At 38.2% G+C, this 24,667-nt stretch overlaps 1 pseudogene; it reads right to left on the reverse strand.

Moving 5' to 3' along the window:
* Positions 1-21,761: 21,761 nt before the first annotated feature.
* Positions 21,762-22,665, reverse strand: LOC148908212 (uncharacterized; annotated as a pseudogene).
* Between the last annotated feature and the right edge of the window lie 2,002 nt (positions 22,666-24,667).

The raw sequence follows: 24,667 nt of genomic DNA on the forward strand, positions 1-24,667 counted from the left end.
GTATACACGATCACTCTCACCCTTATTTGAAGTTTTGCTTCTTGTAAATGCTTTCTGCGTGACATCTGCTAAGTGATTTGAAAGTTTTACAAAGGCCAAACGAAAAAATAGGTGTGTTTTCTGTTGCACAAGAAAAACGGTTGGGGTTGTTAGGTTTTTACTAATACTAGTCAATATTAGGTCACCTCCAGGAGAATTCAAGTTCAAGAACATAATTTAATATTAGGATACCAATGTTATAAGATAGACGCTCGATGAGCGCATGTGGCTACGCAGAATTGTGAAACTGGGGTTTAGTTCATTTCTTTTTACTGGAATGCTTTAACAAACATGTTTTTACGGGTTTGCTGAGGAAGCAATTGTAATCTATGTATTTCCGTCCGCGTTGAGGGGTATACCCAGGATTTTCTCCGAGGTATGCATTGCAATTCAACTTCATTGATCTTCTTTTGTCTTTTAATTTAGTTTCTCACTAAATTACTTATGTCATGTTTTTCTATGACAACGTTTTTGCAAGTAGGTATATATATTTATTGATTTCCCTCCACTTATTTCTCAATTGACACGGTTTTCTTTGTTATTCACAAGGCTTTATTTTTGTTATAACCCTCATTGTAAATGCTAGGTCAATATGTAGTCAGTTATTAACCCGGTTAATAACTATATATATATACTTCGCATTTATACTGAGCAACATTTGATAGAAAACCTTCTCAATTGATAAATAAAATACTTAATTACCTCGAACGTCCGCAATAAGCCTATACATGGCGATGTATATGGCTTATTGCCTTCGTTTTCGGTAATTAACTCTTACTTTTCTGGAATGCGTGTGCGTAATGGCATACAACTAGGTACACTACTGTAGTTGTTGTTTTCATATTATGGCTTGCCCTGGCACTAGTTTCCTGTCTTTGTGTTTGGTAGTTTTAGGCCGGGCTGGGAGTTGAATGTTTTGGAGGGAGACGTCAAAAGAGCTGTTTTGAGTGTTCCCAAGTTTCGTTGAAAATGTCCAAATATTATTTTCTGTTTGTTGTGGTCACTACATCAATTTTTCTTTGAGCAGGCAGAGCGTTATAGTGCCAGCTTTATATTGAGAAACCTGTAGAATATAGAATGAAGCAGACCACTTAACGTATATGTACACAATTTATTAAAATAAGAAGTAGTTCAAGGTATTTTACAACTTCTTTCTTTGTTAATGAGGGGTTATCAGATTGCCTGACATTTTGAAATTTAATCCAACATAACGAAAAATAATATTTGAAAAGAACATGCCAAAATTAGTAAAAGAGGTTCAATCATCCTCCAAAGAGGCTCAATCATCCTCTGAAGAGGCTCAATCATCCTCTGAAGAGGCTCAATCATCCTCTGAAGAGGCTCAATCATTCCTCTGAAGAGGCTCAATCATCATCTGAAGAGGCTCAATCATCCTCTGAAGAGGCTCAATCATCCTCTGAAGAGGCTCAATCATCCTCTGAAGAGGCTCAATCATCCTCTGAAGAGGCTCAATCATCCTCTGAAGAGGCTCAATCATCCTCTGAAGAGGCTCAATCATCCTCTGAAGAGGCTCAATCATCCTCTGAAGAGGCTCAATCATCCTCTGAAGAGGCTCAATCATCCTCTGAAGAGGCTCAATCATCCTCTGAAGAGGCTCAATCATCCTCTGAAGAGGCTCAATCATCCTCTGAAGAGGCTCAATCATCCTCTGAAGAGGCTCAATCATCCTCTGAAGAGGCTCAATCATCCTCCAAAGAGGCTCAATGATCCTCTGAAGAGGCTCAATCATCCTCCAAAGAGGATTTTGCTTTCCCAATAAAGGATTTTTTGTCTGCATACAAAGCTCATTGTTTGTGTTCAGCCAGGTTTGTCTTCGCTGTCCTGCCTGGTAATTTCGGCGTAAAAATGGGCCTAAAATTTGAGTAACACTTGCAAAACCTTTCATTTGATAGTGCAGCAAAACCAAATGAAAGTTGTGATAAATAAAAAAGAAAAATTTTATAAAAACACTTCACTTATTTGAACTTTGAACAATCAACCATGAACAGTTGAGTTTCCCACCACTGAGGTTCCAAGGCCGTAATCAGTTGTCATCCCCCTCGGCAATAATCGGAGTACAGCGAGATTTTGTTGTTCAAGTTTTGATTGGTTCTGAAGTTTGTTCATTGTTTCGTTTATTATTGATAATAATTGCTGATTGGTTCCGAAGTTAATCACAATGCCTCGAACCCTTTCGACTAATTCTGAACGTTTGCTGAGTCCCACACACTCTTACAGACGGACACAACTCGATGACATAGTGGCTTCGCATCTTCAAGGCAGTAGCCACTAAAACAATATATTAAAATTTAATTGTCACTAAAACATTAAAAAAAGATTACTAAAATTCATATTTAAGAGAGTAAAGCCCCAGTTTTTATTTCTTCCCTGGTTTTGGTAAAACAAAGAAGAGATGCACACTTTATGAAAAACTTTATAATTCCTTTATAATTATGCAAAATTATGATAAAGTGCAGTACTGAACCAGGTAATAATCATTCGATTATTAACTAAGTAACTTTCAAAATCCATATTACAAAATTTTTAAATTAATTTATTTGTTGAGACTTCCATCTAGTGAATTAACAAAAATATAAAGGAAAAATTTCTTCAGTCTGTAATATAAAAAAACAATCAAAAATATAGATTTGTGTATAGGAAAGGATGAATGGAAATGGCATTCTGATTCTCACTCACAGGTATTTCCTTCATGCCTTATGCAGAGCTTTCAATATTTTTTGGAGTAAGCGGTTATTCCCAAATAGTAGGGGGCGGTGGCACGGGCAGCTATCTAGGGGGGTCTGGGGGTATGCCCCCCCCCAGAAAATTTTTAAACTTAGAACCTCAGAAATGCATTTTCCAGCGATTTGGGCATCAATTTCAACTTAATGTGAACAGCTACATAATGTAAGATCCGCCATTGTCTACCCTTAATAAAACTCTATTATTTAATATATCACCTGATGATTTGAATTAAGATGAACAAGTACAACAACAAAAAAAAAACTTTTTGTCAAAACTTGGCTCTTATTTAGAATTATTACCATGATTATTATACAATAACAAAAAAAAAACCAACAACAAAAACGATCGAATATCATGCTTGGTCGCCATTTTGTTTGTTTGCAACACAGCTGGTCTTAGCTACCACAGGAAGCCTGTTATATCACGCAGAGACCTTTGCGCTCTAAAATCAAGATGGTAACTACTCATTTCGAAAGATGTGTATGTGGCGGGTTTTGTTGCATCGATACAAACCAAAATAAAGACGTTTCCGAAGATTGCTGAATCCACTGATGCTTTTATATGTCGTTATTTGGTAATGAATGGAATTTTAGTCCCCTTTTTTATTAATTATGTGTACTATTAAGTCTAAAATAGCCGGCAGTTTAGGCAGAAGTATCCGGCGATAAATCGCTAGTTGCTGCCTTCTATTGAAAGCTCTGCTTCTGATGTCCTTCACATCAGAACCGCTCCACAAAGGTCAATGAGACAACCATCCCTTAGGATATTGGACTCGTTTGGTATCTGTAAAGAAAAACCAAAAATCGTCATCGTAATCGTCATCTGTAGACATCATTTAATGTGTTGTTTAATTTTCTAATTTTACTTGTACAGTATATAGTTTGACGGCTATAAAGTTTCCATATCATAGAAAATCTAATTATACTAATATTTCGTTCGTATGCAGCTTTTGTAGTAATGTTGTTGGTTTATCCATTTGACTCTATTTCTCATGAGCCATGTGCCAGAAAGCTTGATTATTATGATCATTTCTTGATGAAGAAACTGGTCTTTCTTTTTTGGATATGATAGAAAAATAGTCTCAACATTCGAAATTCTGAAGCTGCAATCACATGTTGCGCAATATGGACATCGCGGGGTTAATACATCGAAATATTATTAAACGCAAAGAAGTTTTAGAAGAATGTGTAATGTTGCTATATCTAATACTCATCAAACTGATATGTCGTATTTGAATCGAGAACATACATTTGAGGCATTAATTTTATCCAAAGAACGTGACATTTTCGAAATAATCTTGATCTGTGCTAAAAAAATAAAAACCAGGAAGCCATTTCATCCATTAGTGATCTGACCTTCATTACAAGAAGCTTCACAACACGGAAAAAGGAGGATTTAGTTGAGAAAACGCCGTGTTTATACGCTCATCAATTCGATTTGACATTTTAGTAACAAAATTGAATTAAAGCTTCTGCTTGAACACACAGCGGAATGTTAATGTAATCACAAAACGACATCAAGTGACATGCAAATAAGTACAAGTTCATGGACGAATGATCGGTTGTCAAGTGAAGCCAAATCGTAACTAGGGAGCATTTTTCATCTTTCCCGGTCAAAATCACAAACATATTTAGACTTAAACAGGCTGTTTGGTGATATTTTTGTTGGAATTACAGAAAGTTTGAAATTTACCTAGAAAAGTCACTAAGGCCGTTCTCGCATTTAGCCCATCATTATAAGGATTTTGATCAAAGTTTTTAAAATTTTTTATTAGTTGACGATATATCTACTAATTTTATTATCTATTATATCTATTATGTTTAAAACAAAAAGTATTAATACTGAACACAGACACTAAACACCAACATCTGTCATATTATTACCATTTAGGTCTAGGTGTGTTATATTAGTACCAGGCAATATTTAAATGCTTTATTTAAACACCAACATAGGTTATCATATTACCTTGTAGTTCTAGGTGTGTTATATTAGTACCAGGCAACATGCCACATATTATTTTAACACATTCATTGTCTAATTCACAATCACCCAGCTGCAGTCTAGCAACAGTAGAAATACTAAAAAGAAAATTATATGGCATGTCACATTATTTTAACACATTCATCGTCTAATTCACAATCACCCAGCTGCAGTCTTAACAGTAGAAATACTAAAAAGAAAATTATACGTGTCACATACTATCTTAACACATTCATCGTCTAATTCACAATCACCCAGCCTATAGTCTATTAACAGTAGAAATACTAAAAAGAAAATTATATAGCATGTCACATATTATTTTAACACATTCATCGTCTAATTCACAATCACCCAGCTGCAGTCTTAACAGTAGAAATACTAAAAAGAAAATTATACGTGTCACATACTATCTTAACACATTCATCGTCTAATTCACAATCACCCAGCCTATAGTCTATTAACAGTAGAAATACTAAAAAGAAAATTATATAGCATGTCACATATTATTTTAACACATTCATCGTCTAATTCACAATCACCCAGCTGCAGTCTAGCAACAGTAGAAATACTAAAAAGAAAATTATACATGTCACATATTATTTTAACACATTCATTGTCTAATTCACAATCACCCAGCTGCAGTCTGTTAACAGTAGAAATACTAAAAAGAAAATTATACATGTCACATATTATCTTAACACATTCATCGTCTAATTCACAATCACCCAGCTGCAGTCTAGCAACAGTAGAAATACTAAAAAGAAAATTATATGGCATGTCACATATTATTTTAACACATTCATCGTCTAATTCACAATCACCCAGCTGCAGTCTACTAACAGTAGAAATACTAAAAAGAAAATTATACATGTCACATATTATTTTAACACATTCATCGTCTAATTCACAATCACCCAGCTGCAGTCTGTTAACAGTAGAAATACTAAAAAGAAAATTATATGGCTTGTCAGATATTATTTTAACACATTCATCGTCTAATTCACTATCACCCAGTTGCAGTCTATTAACAGTAGAAATACTAAAAAGAAAATTATACATGTCACGTATTATTTTAACACATTCATCGTCTAATTCACAATCACCCAGCCTATAGTCTATTAACAGTAGAAATACTAAAAAGAAAATTATATGGCATGTCAGATATTATTTTAAAACATTCATCGTCTAATTCACAATCACCCAGTTGCAGTCTACTAACAGTAGAAATACTAAAAAGAAAATTATACATTTCACGTATTATTTTAACACATTCATCGTCTAATTCACAATATGGCAGGTCACATATTATTTTAACACATTCATCGTCTAATTCACAATCACCCAGCTGCAGTCTATTAACAGTAGAAGTACTAAAAAGAAAATTATATGGCAGGTCACATATTATTTTAACACATTCATCGTCTAATTCACAATCACCCAGCTGCAGTCTAGCAACAGTAGAAATACTAAAAAGAAAATTATACATGTCACATATTATCTTAACACATTCATCGTCTAATTCACAATCACCCAGCTGCAGTCTAGCAACAGTAGAAATACTAAAAAGAAAATTATATGGCATGTCACATATTATCTTAACACATTCATCGTCTAATTCACAATCACCCAGCTGCAGTCTATTAACAGTAGAAATACTAAAAAGAAAATTATACATGTCACATACTATCTTAACACATTCATCGTCTAATTCACAATCACCCAGCCTATAGTCTATTAACAGTAGAAATACTAAAAAGAAAATTATATGGCATGTCAGATATTATTTTGAAACATTCATCGTCTAATTCACAATCACCCAGCTGCAGTCTACTAACAGTAGAAATACTAAAAAGAAAATTATACATGTCACGTATTATTTTAACACATTCATCGTCTAATTCACAATCACCCAGCTGCAGTCTATTAACAGTAGAAATACTAAAAAGAAAATTATATGGCATGTCAGATATTATTTTAACACATTCATCGTCTAATTCACTATCACCCAGCTTCAGTCTATTAACAGTAGAAATACTAAAAAGAAAGCCAAATTTTGCTTGCTTTTGTTTTTCTATGCGCCGTGTGTGGGACCTGAAACAACCATGCTCGCCTGCAGCAAATAATCATTATCATAAGACCTATCACAGTTTGGGAGCCCTTTGCTACTTTCCTGCAAAACAAGTACCTCAATCAATGGTACAACCTCCCCCTTTGAAAAAATCCTGGATAAGTCCCTGTGAATAAAGAGTTCCAGTTAAAGAAACAAGTTCAAAATATAAAAAGAGAGAATGATTGTTAACTTTAAAAAAAAAAACAAAAAAACAAAACAAAACAAAACAAAAAAGCACCCTAACTCGCAAGTCTACAAGCGACAGGATGAACGGAATGTCAGAATTCCAACATGAAGAAATAAGGAAAGGAAAGCTGATAATAAGAATAAATGTCAGTATCATGAAAAAATGAAATAGAATAAAAATAAAATCAAAAATGAAAAAGATAAGAAATGTGCCATCTTGTAGTATAAAATTTCAACCAGTCAAAGTGCTTGTAAAGATTTTTTTTCAGGAGCCAATCAAAACGCTTGATAGAACAGCCTTTACCATGGTATTCTCCCTGACAACTGCTATTTTATTTTTTGGGCCGAGAGGGCCCAGGGAACAAGGTTGCCCCTCCCCTTTAAAATACAAAACGGAAGTGCTTCAAAATAATTAAAAAAAGAGTTTTGGGCTTCCTGTGGTGTTTGACCACCACTTCTCTCGAAAATACAAGACGGAAATGCGTTGTATTTTGTCACTTCCGGCTAAAGTTTGTCTTTTGGGTTGCCTTTGGTAGTCGTTCGTACAGTATTCGGAGAAAACTAGTCATAGCAGTCGGGAGTCAAGATTTACATGCATGGTATTCTCTCGTACATTATTCGGAGAAAACGAGACATAGCAGTCGGGATTTTTCATACATAGTGTAATATTCTTCCCCGGGCATTGTTATCCATGAGATGGTAATAAGGAATGGGGATAGCTCTGGCCTTCCCCACGCCAACATCCTTTCCGTACCAATGACTCAGGCAATGAACTGTACTCATTCTGTACCCGGAATATCCTCCAACAGTTTATTATTAGGCAAACTTTGTAGAACTCATAACATCACTCTTTCCCAATCCTTACTCACATATCATTTCCCAACACCTGATATATCTTTAGAGTGGTTTTGTATGAGTGGCAAAGGATTAATTAACAGTAACAGTTACTATATATACAATTAGGGTACTGGGTACTAGGTAACCGCCAAAATTTGAAGTGTTTAATTACAGAACTCATGGTTCTGGACACGGTACGGTCATTGTCCAACCCATGCGAAAACACTCTACTCCCCCAACACTACGTTAAAGCAAAATCTTAGCCTCACTAATCACCACCGAACCAAAGCATTCATTGCCTTTTAGGACCCTCAAAAGCCTGAGAGAAGCCTTCTAATGAATTTGCGCGTCTATACGTTTCGCCGGTATCAATAGGCAAATTCGCTAGTCTTGCTGCCGCTCCCGCTGGATTGATCACCTGTTTTAATTTTATGTAATGCAAAGCGGTCTTGCTACTCTTCCACCCGACGTGGTCCATGATTTCATGAAGGCTTATACCCTCTAAGGCCAAAGAAACCGCTGCACCACTGCGAAAACTATGCAAGGTGAGCTGTTTCCCCGAGAGCCGGCCAGTCAACAGTGAGGTGTAAAACTTAAGGCGCGCTTGGGCCGCTGTAGGCTCCAAACAATATGGACTGACCATATTTTCCTTAGTTATCGACCGAAAAAGGAAACCCGGAGCTAGATTTACCCGTAAGAGGCTGGAAATGTCAAAGTAGACCTCTAAACCTCGTACTGGGCAAAGAAACTTGTTCGATCCTCTTTTAAAAGCAAACACATTTGAATCACCTGATCTCAATGATTTAGTCCAAACATGGTTTAGAGGGAAGCCTGAGTTATCCGGAAAACGGAGCACATCCGAAACCTTTAACTGAAGTAGATCCGCTGCCCTATCACCCACAAAAAATAGCGACTTAAATAAAGCTTGATCTCTAGCATACATAAATAATTGAATTGCCGACAGAGTAGAACTATTATTAAGTACATGTTCTATGTATTCTGAAATTACTGCCAAGTCATTTACTAGGATAGGCTCTGCCTGACGTCGCGTGACCCTGGCTTTGAGTTGTTCCTCCCTCACATCGGCTAAATAGGCCTTAACCGAGCGACAAGCAGCGGGGTTTCCTACCCCAAGGAGGGAGTGCCACTCCGAACCCCTACCATTCTCAGAAAATATTGCACGGAGTTTTCCTATCAACGAATCAATCGTTCCATAGGCAAGACGCGTTGGGCAAGAACAGGTCACACCACGACAGACTAAAGCCGGACACTCTGACTTATGTACTTTTGTCCTTCCAGCACGATCTTTCCATATGAGGAACTCTATCACATCATCAGGTATAGCAGAAGCCAAAGTCTTTTGCGATGCCCGGCTACCCAAAAACTGGCTAAATTCGCACTCCAACGCTGATTTTTGCTTGGCATATCTTGACGAGTCCCGCTGGTTCTTAAGTTCCTGACGTCGTGCCACTATCAGCTCTTCATCAATCGTTAATTTTTCCCCGAGCCGTCGCACCAAGGTGTTTAGGGATGGCCTCTGATAACCACACTGTTGGCAAAACCTGAAGCTTTCATCATTAGGGTAGTTACACCGTGGACACGCCACTGCAGGAGTAAACAACTTGGGCACCCTTGGCAATTCCTAAGCACGTCAATGAAATACGACAATCAGAAGCGCGTTATCCGCAACACCCACATTGTAGCTGGACATGGTATGGGGCTGTAACCAGACTTAGACGGAGCTAGCAGGACATGACTATCTCCCTTTTCTCCTAGACACAATCTCCCTGAACAGCGCGCCATTAGCTCCGGCCACCAATACGGGTGAGGAGTGAGCGCTGGGACGATTATAGAAAAAGGCCTCTTAAAGTTAGTCAACAATCGAAGTACAGGGCCTATCAGGTTAAAAGGAGGAAAGACATACGGATTCATCATGTTTGGTGCAGCATGCAGGTCTTGGGCAAATAGGTTTACACCCCTCGACATAGGGCTTGGGGCTGGTGAAAAATGGGGTAGAGGAATGTTGTTCTTGCCTCTCACTACATTAGAATCTAATGCCATTAGATCAAAGGAGTGGCCCGTCTTACCCCCAAACTCATCATCCACTTGCGCAAACGACTCTAGGGACAACTTTGTGTCGCTCTGCGACAACCTTCGGGAGGGGGCATCCGCTTTGTTAGAACAAGACTGGATAAACTGCAAGTTGAGATGAATATTTCGTGAAGAAACTTCCCAAAACAGCTGCTTCGTGACTCTGACTAATTCAAGAGAGGTTTTACCCCCTTGAGACTTCCACGCTCCAATCATAACCTGACTATCAACAAGAGCGTCCACCCTAGAGTTACAAATGTCATTGGGGAAAGCTCTTATAGCGTACACCAGTGCCTTCATCTCCTTGGCAGAAATGTTGAGCGTCTTGTCATTGACGTCCCAATAATCTCCAAAAGAGATGTCTCCGCACCCACGATGAATGACACAACCCCAGCCATATCCGGAGGCATCCGTGGACAGAGAGAAGGTATGGTGTTTTTCGTCCCTCCAAGGAATGAATTCATCCCAGTTGTCAAGAAAGCGCCAATAAGACACTTCCTCTCTCTGAATCTCGTTCAAGATGACTGCATCCTTCCCCGCACGCTCGGGCTGAGCTTTACTGATCTCTCTGATAAACAGCTTTGCTGCTGGAACTGCCAGTGACAAGGAAATGCATTTGCCTTGGAAACGCTGAAGCGTTTTTAGTGGTATGGGCTGTTTACCAGTGAGAATGAGTTCCCTTAACGCGGCAAAAGACTCCTTCTTGCGTTGTGGTATCAGGAATGACTGCTTCTCAGAGTCGACAATAAGGCCCAGGTATTCTAATGAAGTTGTAGGAACGAGAACAGACTTCTTTATACCAATTGTATAGCCCAATGCTATCAGCACGGACAGCACCACATAGAGGGCAGCCTCTGCTGCTTCGTAACGAAAAACTTTCTCATGCTCTTGTGGCAACTTAGCCCACCGACCGGTCGCAGTAATGAGCTCACCATTCAACCGATCATCTATGTACAACGAGCAAGGGACCCCTTGCGATCTCAAAAACCCTGTTGCTGCCAGACCGATGGTGTGATATATGTAGGGGGAGATTTTCCATCCAAAGGGTAGCGTTGTGCATACAAACCATAAGCCCCCAAATGAGAAGCCTAAATACGTTTGGGAGTTATCTGTGACCATCACGTGGTCATAGCCGGACTTGTCGTCACACTTTGTAATAAACGATGACTTGTAAACATACCGGGGAACATCCGCTAGACGATCTAATGAGAAGGGAGCATCTTTCATCCAGAGGTTCAGGAACCTTGCGTCCAGACAAAGCTGAGGTTTCGATGGCTCAACTATCAATGGCATCACCAGGTGCGGTGGGTCATCCGAACCCACCTCTCCCCATACTCTAAATGCACCAGATGTGAGACGCCCAAGTATCTCAGAGGAGATGAACTCTGAAAACTCTTTACAGGATGGGTGATTCGCAAACATCTTGCGCGGGGGTAATTCTGTCTTGTACCTCGACCCTTTGAAGGATCCCGAAAATGGCTGAGAAAATTTGAGGATGTCCACCTTGTTTTTTATCCACTCCTCAATTCGCTCCTTTTGTGGATGTTCTTGGAGCAGTTCCGCCCAAGCTTGAACATTTTGATGAACACCCCCGACTGAGAAATTTTTGGGGTCCCTAAGTTTGAGAGTATACAGATCCGGGACCACACCCGTTGAAATTACTTCTCTCCAGTAAACTGGAGTCTTTTCTCGCCCCTCCTGACCGGGAACGCCGTCGATATCCACCCACGATCGATTCACTTGGAATTGTCTTGGCTCGATTGCTTTTGCCATTCTACGGAATTCCCACCACTTGTCAACATCAACTGAAGGCTCGAACTTCCTCTTATGTCCCGTTGTCTGGGGAAAAACCGGTTCAAACCAGGATTCAAACACAGACAAGTGGATAAAGCCAAGACACATCGAAATAAGACAAGATATTTATTGACGCGATAGGATACCGACGGGTTCCCGATCAGGAGAGAGCAACTTCAACACGCCTGTACAGGTCGTCTGGTGGTTGGCCGTAGTGGAGAACCAGCAGGAGTTGTTCCCCCCGATATGGAAGACCTAAAAGAGTAAGTATCCACCTCTCTAAAGACAAGACGTATGCCCGACATGCACGTCATAATAAATTTTTTTTTTTTTCCTTTCGCATATCACACATCGGATTCCCTTTATTATTGATTGCATCCGGAGTATTTATAAGATGTCGGCCTGTTAAGTAGTATCTCCACTACAATTCCTACACATCTTGGACGAGTTAAGCTTTCAAAAAAGCCAAGAGAAACCCCAAAATCACACAATAAACAATATGAACTATAAATTGATTCAATCTTAAATCTGTTTAAGAATAATCCCAAATTAAAACAAATTAATTGTTAACGTTTTAATCATGCAAACCAAATCATATCAATCATCTAGTCTATGGTCTAGAGTCAATCCCCACAAATACAAAATAAACCAATCATCTCATTTATTTCAAGTTCTAGACTCAGTTAGTCACCACACATTTGCTTATACAATTCCCTGATCTGTCTATCTATTTTCTCTTGATGCATTGGCCCTTGGTGCCCTCCTGGCCTGGTTGCGTCGCTCTGGGCAAGCCCCCTGGTAATGACCATACCTATGGCACCAATAACACTGGACATTCGCACGGCCAGACCGTCCTGGAGTATTTCTAACATAAGGGCCCGGGCGGGACGTCCCAGGGTTCGAGGCCTTTGACGCTTTGTCCACCTTTGCAATCATCTCCATAACCTTCTCTTGACCTTTATCTCCCAAGAGTACATCAAGATATTTTTTGAATTGGGCCAGGGGCACGGTCGCCTTCTCCCTCATGGTTTGAAGGCAAGCCTCAAAGAAACCCTTCCTGGTGTGCTTTGTCTCTCTGGCCACTAGTTTCAAGTCGAGGAGGAGGTCCAGTGCCTTGTCTTTCGTGAAGACGGGCGATTTCACAAAATGTCGAATTTCCTCTAATAAGGAGTCCACTGTTGCCTTCTGTGAATCTTCCAACACTTTTATTCTTCTCAACACTTGATCAAGTCCCAGCTCAACCTTCAAATGAAAATTAATACCGAACGCTAAGCGGTGTGTCAACATAATGTTCAAACATGAACCAAGCATGTACATGTTTAAAACAATGCGACGATTGTTTGCTCATTAGTCCATTAAAGAACCACATTATTAACCCCCAGCATTCATCTATTATTACAACCATAGGCATTTCGTTACGTTTTAACTAAGCCATATTTTTTGCTAACAATATTCCTTCTTGCCACACAAACATTAAAGCCCAACATGCAATATTTCCAGCCACACTGTCAATGTTCGAGTCTCACAGACAATATTTCACGCCTCACGGGCAGCATTCGAAACCACATGGCGATCTACAAATGTCACGGGTAAACAATTTCAAGCCTCACAGGCACTATTTCCACTATCGCGCGTACACAATCTTTTAAGGGTCACAGAAAATATTATTAAAGTTCCACAGGCAATATCTCAAGCCTCACAGGCAATGCTCAAGTCGCACAGGCAATGCTCAAGTCTCACAGCTTATATTTCAAGCCTCACAGGCAACATTTCAAGCCTCACAGGCAATATTTCAAACCTCACAGGCCAGGCAATATTATTCAAGCCTCACAGGCAATATATTAGTCAAGCCTCACAGGCAATATATTAGTCAAGCCTCACAGACAATATTTCGAGCCTCACAGGCAATATTTGTCAAGCCCCACAGGCAATATTTTGAGCCTCACAGGTAATATTTCAAGCCTCACAGGCACTATTTGAAGCTTCACCAGCCAGGCAATATTATTTAAGCCTCCCAGACATTACACATCCTTAACTGAAATACACCAGTTCATAAAGTTTATAGTGAATATGAAAACAAAATACAACAACAGCCGGAAAGATTAAACTTGGCACCAACGGCGATACCAGAATGCAAATTACGCGACTAGAAAACTTCGAACTAATATACGAAGCACGCTAACTTAAAACTTCAGACCCAACGCTACGAACGACTAGGAACATAAACAACGCACTAGCAAAAGGAATATTACCTGAGGCGCTGCTTCCTGGACGTCAGGAGCAGCGGCATCTTGAGCTGGGTTTTGTGCTCCATCCTGCACAGCAGCATTCCGGTCCGCACCTTCGGGAGGATTTTGAGCAGCATTTTGAGCCGCATTTTGAAGCGGCGGCACATCTTCTACTGGGTTTAACACTCGAACAACTTCTTCTTGAGGTGGAACAACTGGAGCTTGTTCGGCCATATCACAGGAAGACGGGTTTGAAATACCAAATACGATAACAAAGACGATGTTTGACCTGTTGCCTCGAGTAGAGTGACACTATAGGACCACGTGAAGGGCTTTTATTATCTCATTTGCATAATCCCCGGGGACTCAAATTAGCAATGCAAATTGAGTTTGCATAGTCTCTTGCTTATCGGTGTTGCTAACGGTAACCAGTAAACACAGACAGGTGACTGTCTGGAAATGATCACGTTCTTCCAACGTTCTTCCAACGTTGCTCGGGGCAGAACAGAAATACTTATATCCTTTACAAGGTGGAAATTCAAGTTTGAGCGCTTACGATCATCTTTCAGGTAAATTTATATATCAAATCGCATGTACATTTTCTGTTCTTCAACTTGTACTTTTTTTACCTTTTTTTGGCTTTTTTTCTACCATTTTTAGACGAATTAGAATCTCATATTTGCGAACTCACTTTTTTCTTTTTTCGGCTAACAGTATTTCGAAGGTGAAAATTCAAGTTTTGAGAGTTTCATTCGTGTTACAGGTAAATTTTTATATCAACTCTCATTTACAACTTCTGTTCTTCAACTTGTGCAAGTATTTCTAACTTTTATGCGCTTTTTCTACCTTTTTGAGACGAATTAGAATGTGCTGTTTTCAAACTGCCATTTTTTCCTTTATATACTTTTTTCTGAACCACTTTGAAATACATTTTTGAGCGCTTACGTTCATATTACAGGCACATGTTTATATCAAAACTCAGGAACAACTTCATTTTCTTGAACTTGTGCAAGTTTTTTCGAACTTTTTTGCGCTTTTTTCTAACGCTTTTCTGGTGTTTTTATCGCGCATTTCACCGTTAACACTTTGCATTCTAACTATTTGTCTTCTCTCTAGATACCCCTGACACATACCCAAGGCTTTTTCTTGCACTTTGGGTGAGTACTTTTATTGTTTTCATTAAGTTATACAAGATATCTATCATGTAAGGCTTTTTTTGCTTGCTTTTGTGAATATTTTAAACACTTTTTTTACACTTGAAATATGGCACGCCACGTGCTATTTTTCTCAATACTTTTAGTTATTTGCTTTTTATGCTAGTAAAAATATTTTAAATGTCTACACATGTCTACACATGTCAAGGAGTAATACAGGTAACCCGAATATCACTGTTACATCTGCTCCAGTCACTGCATGGTATCCTGGTAAAACTGCTGATCTTTCTTCACCCAGGGGCTCTATAGATTGGTTTTAGAGGAATTTCTCTGTGTCTCTGCCCAGCTCCAGTTATAAAGATTGGGATGTTACAAAGCTGTGGGTATTGTCTGAGTGCAGTGAGAAGGAGGTATCACCGGGGGTTGTAGTATCTACAGCATGAAGGATCATTTTAGTGTCTTGCTCACTTTGTAAATGCGACCTATCATGTTGCAAAGCTTGACACTGGTTTCCACCACTCGTGTTCCATGTCCTTGTGCTTATTCAAGCGCATTCCTCGTAAAGTGACTGGAAAGTTCCATTTTTGTCTTCGTGTGCTACCAAGGTTTTTTCATTGGGACTTTCGAGATGTTCATCTTGTCGTTGATGTGGTATGGGATTGGTGGCTGACCTCCTTGTCTTCTATTTCAAGTAGCCATTTTAAACGACAATGGTACATCGTACCTGTAAAAATTAAGTGAAGCTCGTTGCATTCACTGTATGTTTAAAACATCTTTTCAGTAAAATAGTCAGCTAGTTGTGAACAGTCTTTTATCCAGACTGGATTTCTGCCATTCCAACATATGAAGTCTCAGTTGGTGATAGTTGTCCTCAGTTACAGATGGGTTTGTGTTAGAAGAGGCATCTGGTTGAAAACTGTTACCTAAACCAACATCTTGAGAATCACTGGAACTTTCTTTGGGTACCTTCCATAAGATGGACATTAAACCATTCTTCTGGTTACAGTGAAGCATTGTGCCATCAGGAGTAAACAACAATATGGGAACAACTGAGAACTCATCAATACCAATAGCATCTTTGATGTTGATCTCTGGCCTTGACTTACAAACCAGAATCAATTTGGCAAACAACGGTCTGGTATCCTTGAGCTCAACGACCTTAACATCGGCTTTTACCTTAAGAGTCTTTCCTGCTTTACGCCAAGTACTTAGCTTGTGTTTCTGACGATATGCCCAACTTTCCAGATGAAACGCAATCTCGAACAATATCAAACAACTTAAAACCAATGTTGTTCTGATAACATGTCATGTTTGGTTTTCTCAGGAACAGCAGCTTTGGTAACTAGATTAAACAGGTCATCTCCCTCTTCAGCAAAAGGATTCGTGAAATTTCTTAGTGTGGTGGTCAGGGCTGCTATGTTTGCTTCTTCTTGCGTGAGGAAAGCTTTAGAGATGGTATGATGTTGTGTTGGTGCCTTTGAACATACTCCAGCTATCGCTTGAGCTTCAGATAATTTTGCAAGCTTGGGTGCATTAAAGAAGGGCGCTGTCTAGGCGCTTGGATTTAAGGTTATACAAAGGAGACCTCCTGAGACTTTCATTTTGCAAATTTGAAAGGTGGTTGCTCAGATCTATATCAAATCGATCAATTAATCAATAAGTCACTTTTTCAAAGTGGGATTCAAATTCAGTACGCCGTATGTGTATATTAAATACCTGGTTGTGTCATATATTTCCATCTTGCCAACAACAAAAGATTTAAGTCTTTTGGCCATCTTCTGGTTGCCACACCTTGCTTCCTCTTTTTCTGCATCTTTAAAAGCAAGGTCACGCATTTCAAAAGCATTTGCAAGGTTGGTCTTGATATCTAGAATTAATCCAAAAAGGAGGAATCCTCTAAAACGTTATTTGATTGATGCATTTGAATGCTCATCATAAACCTAAAGACCCTACACTTGCCATAGGCCGTTAAAAATGGCACCTTCCCCCCTAGAATTTTCTTTTTTTTAGTGACTGGTCATAAAGTATAGGGGTTAGTTTGATTGGCGATAAGCTTCTTCAAATGTACTTAATGCGTCTACTGGGGAGAGGTTGTTTTCATAATCTTCCATCATGTCGCCTAACATTTGTGGTGGTGGAGTTGGTAGTGGAGGTGCAGTTTTAGTGGGTGTAGAAGAACTTGCAGTAGAACAGTGGTCAGTTTCAGAGTAATTAGATGTGGAATATGTCTTCTTTGTAGTTGGTTTCGTGGAGTTCTTTTAAGCTGCAGTACATTTCTTGGTTGTGTTGAATTGGGAATCCAGGATTGTCGTCCTTGCCGACAGCAGTATTTCCAGTTAGATAAGGTATTAAATACAGGCGAAACGTGTAATAGTGCTGAAATATGGTATTCAGTAACGAAATTCGGTTGCATACTGAGAACACTGTTTCCACAAGATAATGGAGTCATTAGACAACATTTTACAGGATCCACTCTTTTAATCCCAAGTTAGGTTATGATTTCAAAAATAGTGGAAACATTTAATCGTTGAAGACAATGTAGAATATAGGATTGTGGTTGTTAAGTTGAGAAGGTTAGAAATTGCAGTAAAAAGGTGTTAGTGGAAGAGAATGTGGCACTAACAACATCTCCAGCAACATCAAACAACATCAATTAGTAATTAATACCCTTAATTGTTCATTTGAAGTGAAAACTATATTAAAAAGGAGAGTAAATAAGGGGATGGTAGAATACCTCTTGAGTGAAATTGCATACCCTGTTAATGACGAGAAGCTCGAAAAACCATACCCTGTTCAGCGGATCATCCCCGTATAGTCCATATATGGGAGTATCCCCTTCCGGGAATACGTCTAGCCGGTGTTTTCAAATTGTTCCACTCTAGTGTGGATGGTAGGCCTAACTGAATAAATAAAAATTCAGAATCAAATTTATCCGGCATAGTGTGGACGGGGCCTTAGTTCAGTTTCGCTTGGTTGTGGTTCCCAAGGCTGATCATAAACCGTTTCTACTGACGTCTTGGAGTTATTACCATCTTTTAATCCCGGTCTTTAATACCATGGTAGGAAACTGCATTTTCAAGGCGTTTATGTGGAATTATTTATAAAACACAAATAGTTTTCCTTCTGATTGAGGGAAAAGGCAAAGTTAAAAAAATCTACTCTTGATTGTGTAAATATTAATTGAAGAGGTTGTGATCAACAAGCGAGCCAGTCGGTCAAGAGGTCAAACTCATGTTTATCTATTTTATCAAAGAGAGTGAATTTTACTCCCTAGATTGTGTCCTATAGAAAGAAAAAATTTACAAATTACCTTTCGTTGTTTAAAACAAGGTTTAGACTTCTAAGAATAATCACAGATGAAAATAGGAATGAAGGATTAAAATGACAGTGGAGGTTTAAGCGGAAGTCGCAATGTTTTGTGCATGCATGTATTTTACAGCCAAGTCACAAAATGTCTCTCAAGGGGTGATTACCCTAAGAAATCCCCTAAGAGGAGGCTAAAAGGCTACCTTAGTCTGAATGTAAGTCCTGTAAAAGAAAAGCGAAGCACCAGAGTTTAAACTGAGCAGCAATATAACTTACGAAACAGAATGCGTTATCTTGTGGTGTACTTATAACGAGTGAAGATGACAATTATTTTTGTGGCCAGCTCTTTAACCAAAGGTGATATTTGATATCTCGACCTCTACTTGCCCTTGCATTGTTTTTCGCTTGTAGCTAGTTTGAACAAGTACAACGTTTGTTACCAAGGGAGGGAAGGAAGAAATGCGACCCACGGCTAGACTAAAGACAAAATGATTGTCGATCACTAATGATTGACAACTCTGAACTGCCCCCACAAACAGGGATGCTCGCGATCCCAAACAGAAACGGTCGATAAAAAAGAAAGGCAGAAAAGAACAACACTTCTCTCAATAGCATATTAATAGAACAGTAAGTACCGCGGCTTGTTCGACAAAATGCTTTATATACAGTCAAACAATCCTAAAAACGTTGTCGTCGATCGCGGCACAAGCCTACACGACTGGAAAGCAAGGAAGTATGGGAAAAGACCACTTAAAAAAGCGTTTGGCTGCATATTTGATAAGACATGCCCCAACTTTTGCAGCTCAAAAAATTACTGGTAATTTGACAGTGTTATAGTTTATTGACTTTGAAATTCAGAACTCCTCTGACTGGACAGCAATAAGAATCATAATTTCTGTTTTCCTTTCGTAAAACCGAAGAATTAAACGTACAGTTTTGTTTCTCAGCATTATCATGTTTGTAAACGGGAATAATTAATTCAGATTTTAATTTAAATTTACGTAGTTCAAAAGAAGCTGACAAAGTTAACAAACTTCGAATAATCAACTGACAATAAATGGTTCATATAGGAATAGCTCACACATTCATTGACAACTTACGACGCATAATCACTTTTTCTCAAGGTCAGTCTTTTTATTCTTCAGAACGGATGAGGAGAATAAGGAAAATTGATAGCCTACCAAGACTTGAATAAACAAACAGTTTGCGAAGAGCATTATTTTTCCTTATATTATATTATATTATATCATATTATATCGTGACAGCAGGGCTTAAAATAACAGCGAGGCTTGTTCGGGGACCAAATCATTTTGTGATATGAAAATAAAGCTGTATCTATGAAAGCATGAAAGCGAATACACCCACCGGCTTCACGGTTAAAAGATGTTGGTTCAGACTTAAAACGTGGGGATCGATTAGCGGACTACATTACCAGAAAAAAAACCTGTATACCACAATATACCGCGGTAAAATATTTGGATTTCTAAAAATGAGATAAACCTACCCTTTTGAAAACACGAACGGGCCATATTTTAAAGAAATGCTTACAAGTTTGGTACAATAATGCATTGCGATCGTAGCGCGACCGTCGTCTAATGTTGATCTGAACGATTTAAAAAGGTGTCAATCGATTTATTGAACATGAAAAGATCCCAAAAGCAGTTTGAGCTAAACCTTTTGCCACTCGCGCAAAAATAATGCTTTTTGCGCTTAGCATTTTTAAAATCATTTTTTGTTTCTTATCGTACTTGATAGCTCTTAAAGCTACTATTAATGGTGGTTCTCAAAAAGCCTTTAAAGTTTTTTGAGCAGCATACAAGCATTGACTTTTTTATTATTGGACAGACAAGAAGGGGTTTTTTTCTGGGCAACCCTCTGCAGGGAAATCTGGTGGCTGATGTGGGTGCATAAATATTGCTGGATGTATTAGGGCAGCTGCGTGATTAGCCATTTTGTTTGAAGATAATCGCCTGACTTCCTGAAACGAGTAAATTGTAACCGTAAATTAGTTTCTTTCCATCCAAATGACACGCAAATGGAAACAAAAATGCTTCAAGCTCTAATGGCTGAAGACAGATTAAAGTTTCAAATTATCATCGTTATTTAATTATTTTAAATGGATACAGCTGTAATTGCAAGAATATCAAGATTAAGAAGGACAAAAACCAGGGTCAAAATACTTTCTAATTCATTTCTTAGATGACAACATTCTTGCATTATTCAATCATCATTATCTCTTATCTCGGCAAGCGTTCGTTTGCTAATTTCAGCACCTCGCTGTTTTCCTTATCTAATTCATCAAATTCCTTTGTTGCCACGTTAAGGGAAGATTCGTCTTGAGTCTGAAGAAACTCAGATAGCCTTTCGAACCTTGATGCGATTATTTCAAAGCGAGTTTCCAGAAACGATTGTTCGTCATGATTCTCTGATTTGTCGAGATCCGCGACTGTGTTTCGAACGTTATTGATTTGTTTACGCCATTTGCAAATAGCCAGACGGTAATTTCTTTCTAAGAGCACTTCTTTAAATACCGAGCCCTTTTCGGTCATCATTCGCGGTCGTTTTTCCATTAATTTTGATTCACGGTTACGGTAACGGCTGGGTAGTGGCTGGGGACTTTGATATTGTTAGCGTTATCGCCCCAGGTTTCTCCGGCTTGATAAATGGCTTGGTATATCTTTAATAGTGAAAACTAAGTAGATTTAGGATCAAAAAACTGAGGCTTTCGTTGTTCGATATGGACAATTTATTCCTTGATTATTAAAGCCACGTAAAGAGTGAAAACAAATAAAAGGGAGCAAATCTAAATACAACTTAATTCTAATTATAGTGAATACAAAGATCTACAATCATGTGATGAGCTTAGACATAGCGACAAGACTATGAGACAAGCAAAAGTACAACAATGTGCTACTTATAATTAGCTACTACACATATCATTGATTGAATATAACCATAGTTAATACCAATATAAATATACTAATGTGAAATAATGTAAAAACATACCTCTATTCTCCGTTAAACTCTAATAATTGTACGATAATGATAGAGCGTTCTAACCCACGAGGCCAAGCAATATGATATGTGTAGAAATATAATACTAGGGAAATCAGAATCGGGTTGTAAACAAATATAAAATTACTGACAATCATTAACTAGCTATAAGCCATATCGATTTGTTAATAGGATGAAATGTAAGAGTGAAAGGATTGCGATCTAGGTTGGTAGAACGAGGCTTAGGAGTGAGAGCAGTATTCTGATCAGTAGAAGATGCCTTATGCATAGCACGATTTATGTCTGCTTATCCTGACAAACATCTTTGTAGCATGCTGGCTCACTCAATCTCTGGCATATCTTTAATAGTGGGTCTTTAAAGAGAGCATCCAGATGGTAAGGCTTGTTTTTGCACTATAAGCCTTTCTCGTATTTGCACCAAGAATTGTTAGGGCAAAACTGGTGCCTATCTTTACATGGTATCTTGAGTGAATGGTACAGACCAGCTTTAATGGCTGTCTGCATCTTCTTTTTTTATGGCTTGATCTTTCTCCGCTGCTGTCAGTGCTCCTGTTTTCAGATTATTCCATATGGCTTTGCGATAATTAGTCTTAAGTTTTTCAATTGCAACCTTGATGAGCCTACCATTAATGCATTTGACAGACTTTCCACTAGCCATCTTTGTGGCTGTTTTTTGATACTCATATAAAGCCTTGTCCTGGACGTGGCCTATGCAGTCTAGCTTAAATACACGATTGGAGTCTGCCGTACCTTGCAGGTACTTGTCCTCCCATTTGATGGTGTCTGGCGACTCTTTCCAAACAATATATTTCTTGTCAAAGGTTTTTAGTACTTCATACTTATTACATATATCGCAGGCACCATAAACATTCCATACAGTACTATATGAGTCACCATCGGTGATCATCCACTAGTAGTGGAGCTCATGGTCAATACTTCACGCTCCTCAATAAAGATGATGATAGTAGATATAAAATGAATGACAGTTCTGCATCACTCGAGTGAGGTAACCCCCCCCTCCATCAGAGTCCTTAGAGGTGACGTCATGGCTCTTCTTACTACCCCGTGTTTTTAGTCGTCTGTTTTTATTTTGCTGGATTGTATATTAGTTCTTGCGGCACCTCTTTGGATATTGTCCTTTTTATTGTTGAACGAAACAACATCTTTTCCAAACAATCGATGCTCCTCTAACAAGTTACCTATTTGTATAGTAATGAACAAACGAATTTCACATCATCCAAAAATGTAAACTCCATGACAGGGAATCGAACCCTGGTCTCTCGCTCAACAGGTGAGTATTTAAACCACTATGCTATTATGGATCTGGATATTTCATTTTCTATCAAGCATAGCATAGTTTTGGTGGTCAAGTGCAAACACCCATGGCAAAAGTTCCTTACTTACATCTATGTATAGATCAAACCTCCCTTCTCTGAATGATCTGACCAGTCGTAGGTAGCACAGCTGTAAATCAAGAGCTCTAGACCAGTACAAAAAAATGAGGACATGTACTTGCTCGTTCTTGTCTCTACTCTTCAAATGGTTTATGTTCATTATTGCTGATGCAGCATCAGCAGAGTCAGCTTTGTACGCCCTTATCATCAGTATGTGCAAACATGCAATAGTCACTTGATGAACATGTCAAGTGCGTGTTACAAAAAAAAGGTGTCTATGGCGTGTTAAAAAAGGCCGGGCAACTTATTTCTTTTTATATCTGCTTAAGGTTGGTTCACACGAAAATTTGGAGAGAAATCCAAGAACGTTGGCCATGCTTCCAGAAAAAATCCTACGATGAGTGTTTAGTTAAAGCTTTGCTTGTGCTTTGAGTATTTTTGGCGTTCTTTACCAGTTTGTTTTATATAAGTTACAGAGTGAGTCGAAAACAAAATAATCCAATTTACATAAAAAAGCCCAAGAACTCAAAAATATATATAGTGTCTAGCCCAGTATCCTGCCAGCACCAGTATCTTGCCAAAAAATTCAACTTAAAATATCTCAAATAGTTCCTTGTTGGTTGTTGTTAAATTCATAATAGTTCGTTTTATCAACCATAAATTTTAATAAATATGATCCCAGCTTTCGGCCTACTTGGCCATCCTCATGGAAATGAAAAACGTTACAATTGACAAAGAAAACGCAATCAAACCATGGCATATGTGCGCGCGTATAAAATTAAACAAAATCGTGCTTGCTTAGAAAAAAACAAACAAACAAATACATACATAAATAATAAATAAATGAAATGAAAAATGAAATAAAATGAATAGATAAATGAAAATTATTAAATAATAATAATAATAATAATAATTAAAAATAATAATAATAAAAAAAAAATCAATCGTCTAGCAAGCTAACAAAATTTCCTGGTAGAATTCTTGTCTACTCTTACAATATCTGCCATCCTTGACCATGACTATATATGAACAGAACAGAATATATTATTTAGTGATTAACATATTGAGTACTGTTATCAGTCATTCATTACAGAGTTACATATATGACTGCAGTTACAATCTAGGCTCTCTTTATCGGCAGTATCTGGTCTACTCTTACAATGTCTGCCATCCTCCACCATGACTATATAATAAATAGAACATAATATATTATTTAGTAATTAATTTATTCAGTAATGCTATCAGTCATTACAGAGTTACATGACTACAGTTGTGCCATCTAGGCTCTCTTCAGGGGCTGTATCTTGTATCCCTTTACCATGTTTGCTATCCTTGACCACGGCTATTTTAACAAAAGAGAATATAATTTTTAAAATAAATAAATTAAGATTTTTGATTCTTAAATAAGTGATTAGGTCATGTTTTTAATTTATAGTGGACAACCACCAATATGGCTTATGGATGTAAAGAGAAAACTTTTGTTTCTCCTCCATGGCAGGTCTTTTAGTCCATAGTCATATCTGATGTCTTGATTTGGGAGTATGTCACGTTTTACAAAAATGCCCAAATGCACCTTGTTATTATGTAGACTTTTCTTAATGAAAGTTTTGGCTATCCTGTGTGGGTTATTATTGACATACCTCCCCAGCCCTTCTTTATGAGTTGCATCCAAACTGTGAATAAAATAAAGCAAGTCTTCATAGTTAAAATTTCAAGCTTAACGTCATATGGATTGGTCATATATAAATTTTTTTAATTTTTTAAATTTTAATTTAATTTAATTTTATC

This window comes from Actinia tenebrosa, unplaced genomic scaffold (assembly GCF_029948245.1).
Source record: "Actinia tenebrosa isolate PJP-AT-01 unplaced genomic scaffold, QUT_ActTen_1.0 PGA_scaffold3__52_contigs__length_22856419, whole genome shotgun sequence".
Taxonomy (NCBI): Eukaryota; Metazoa; Cnidaria; class Anthozoa; order Actiniaria; family Actiniidae; genus Actinia; species Actinia tenebrosa.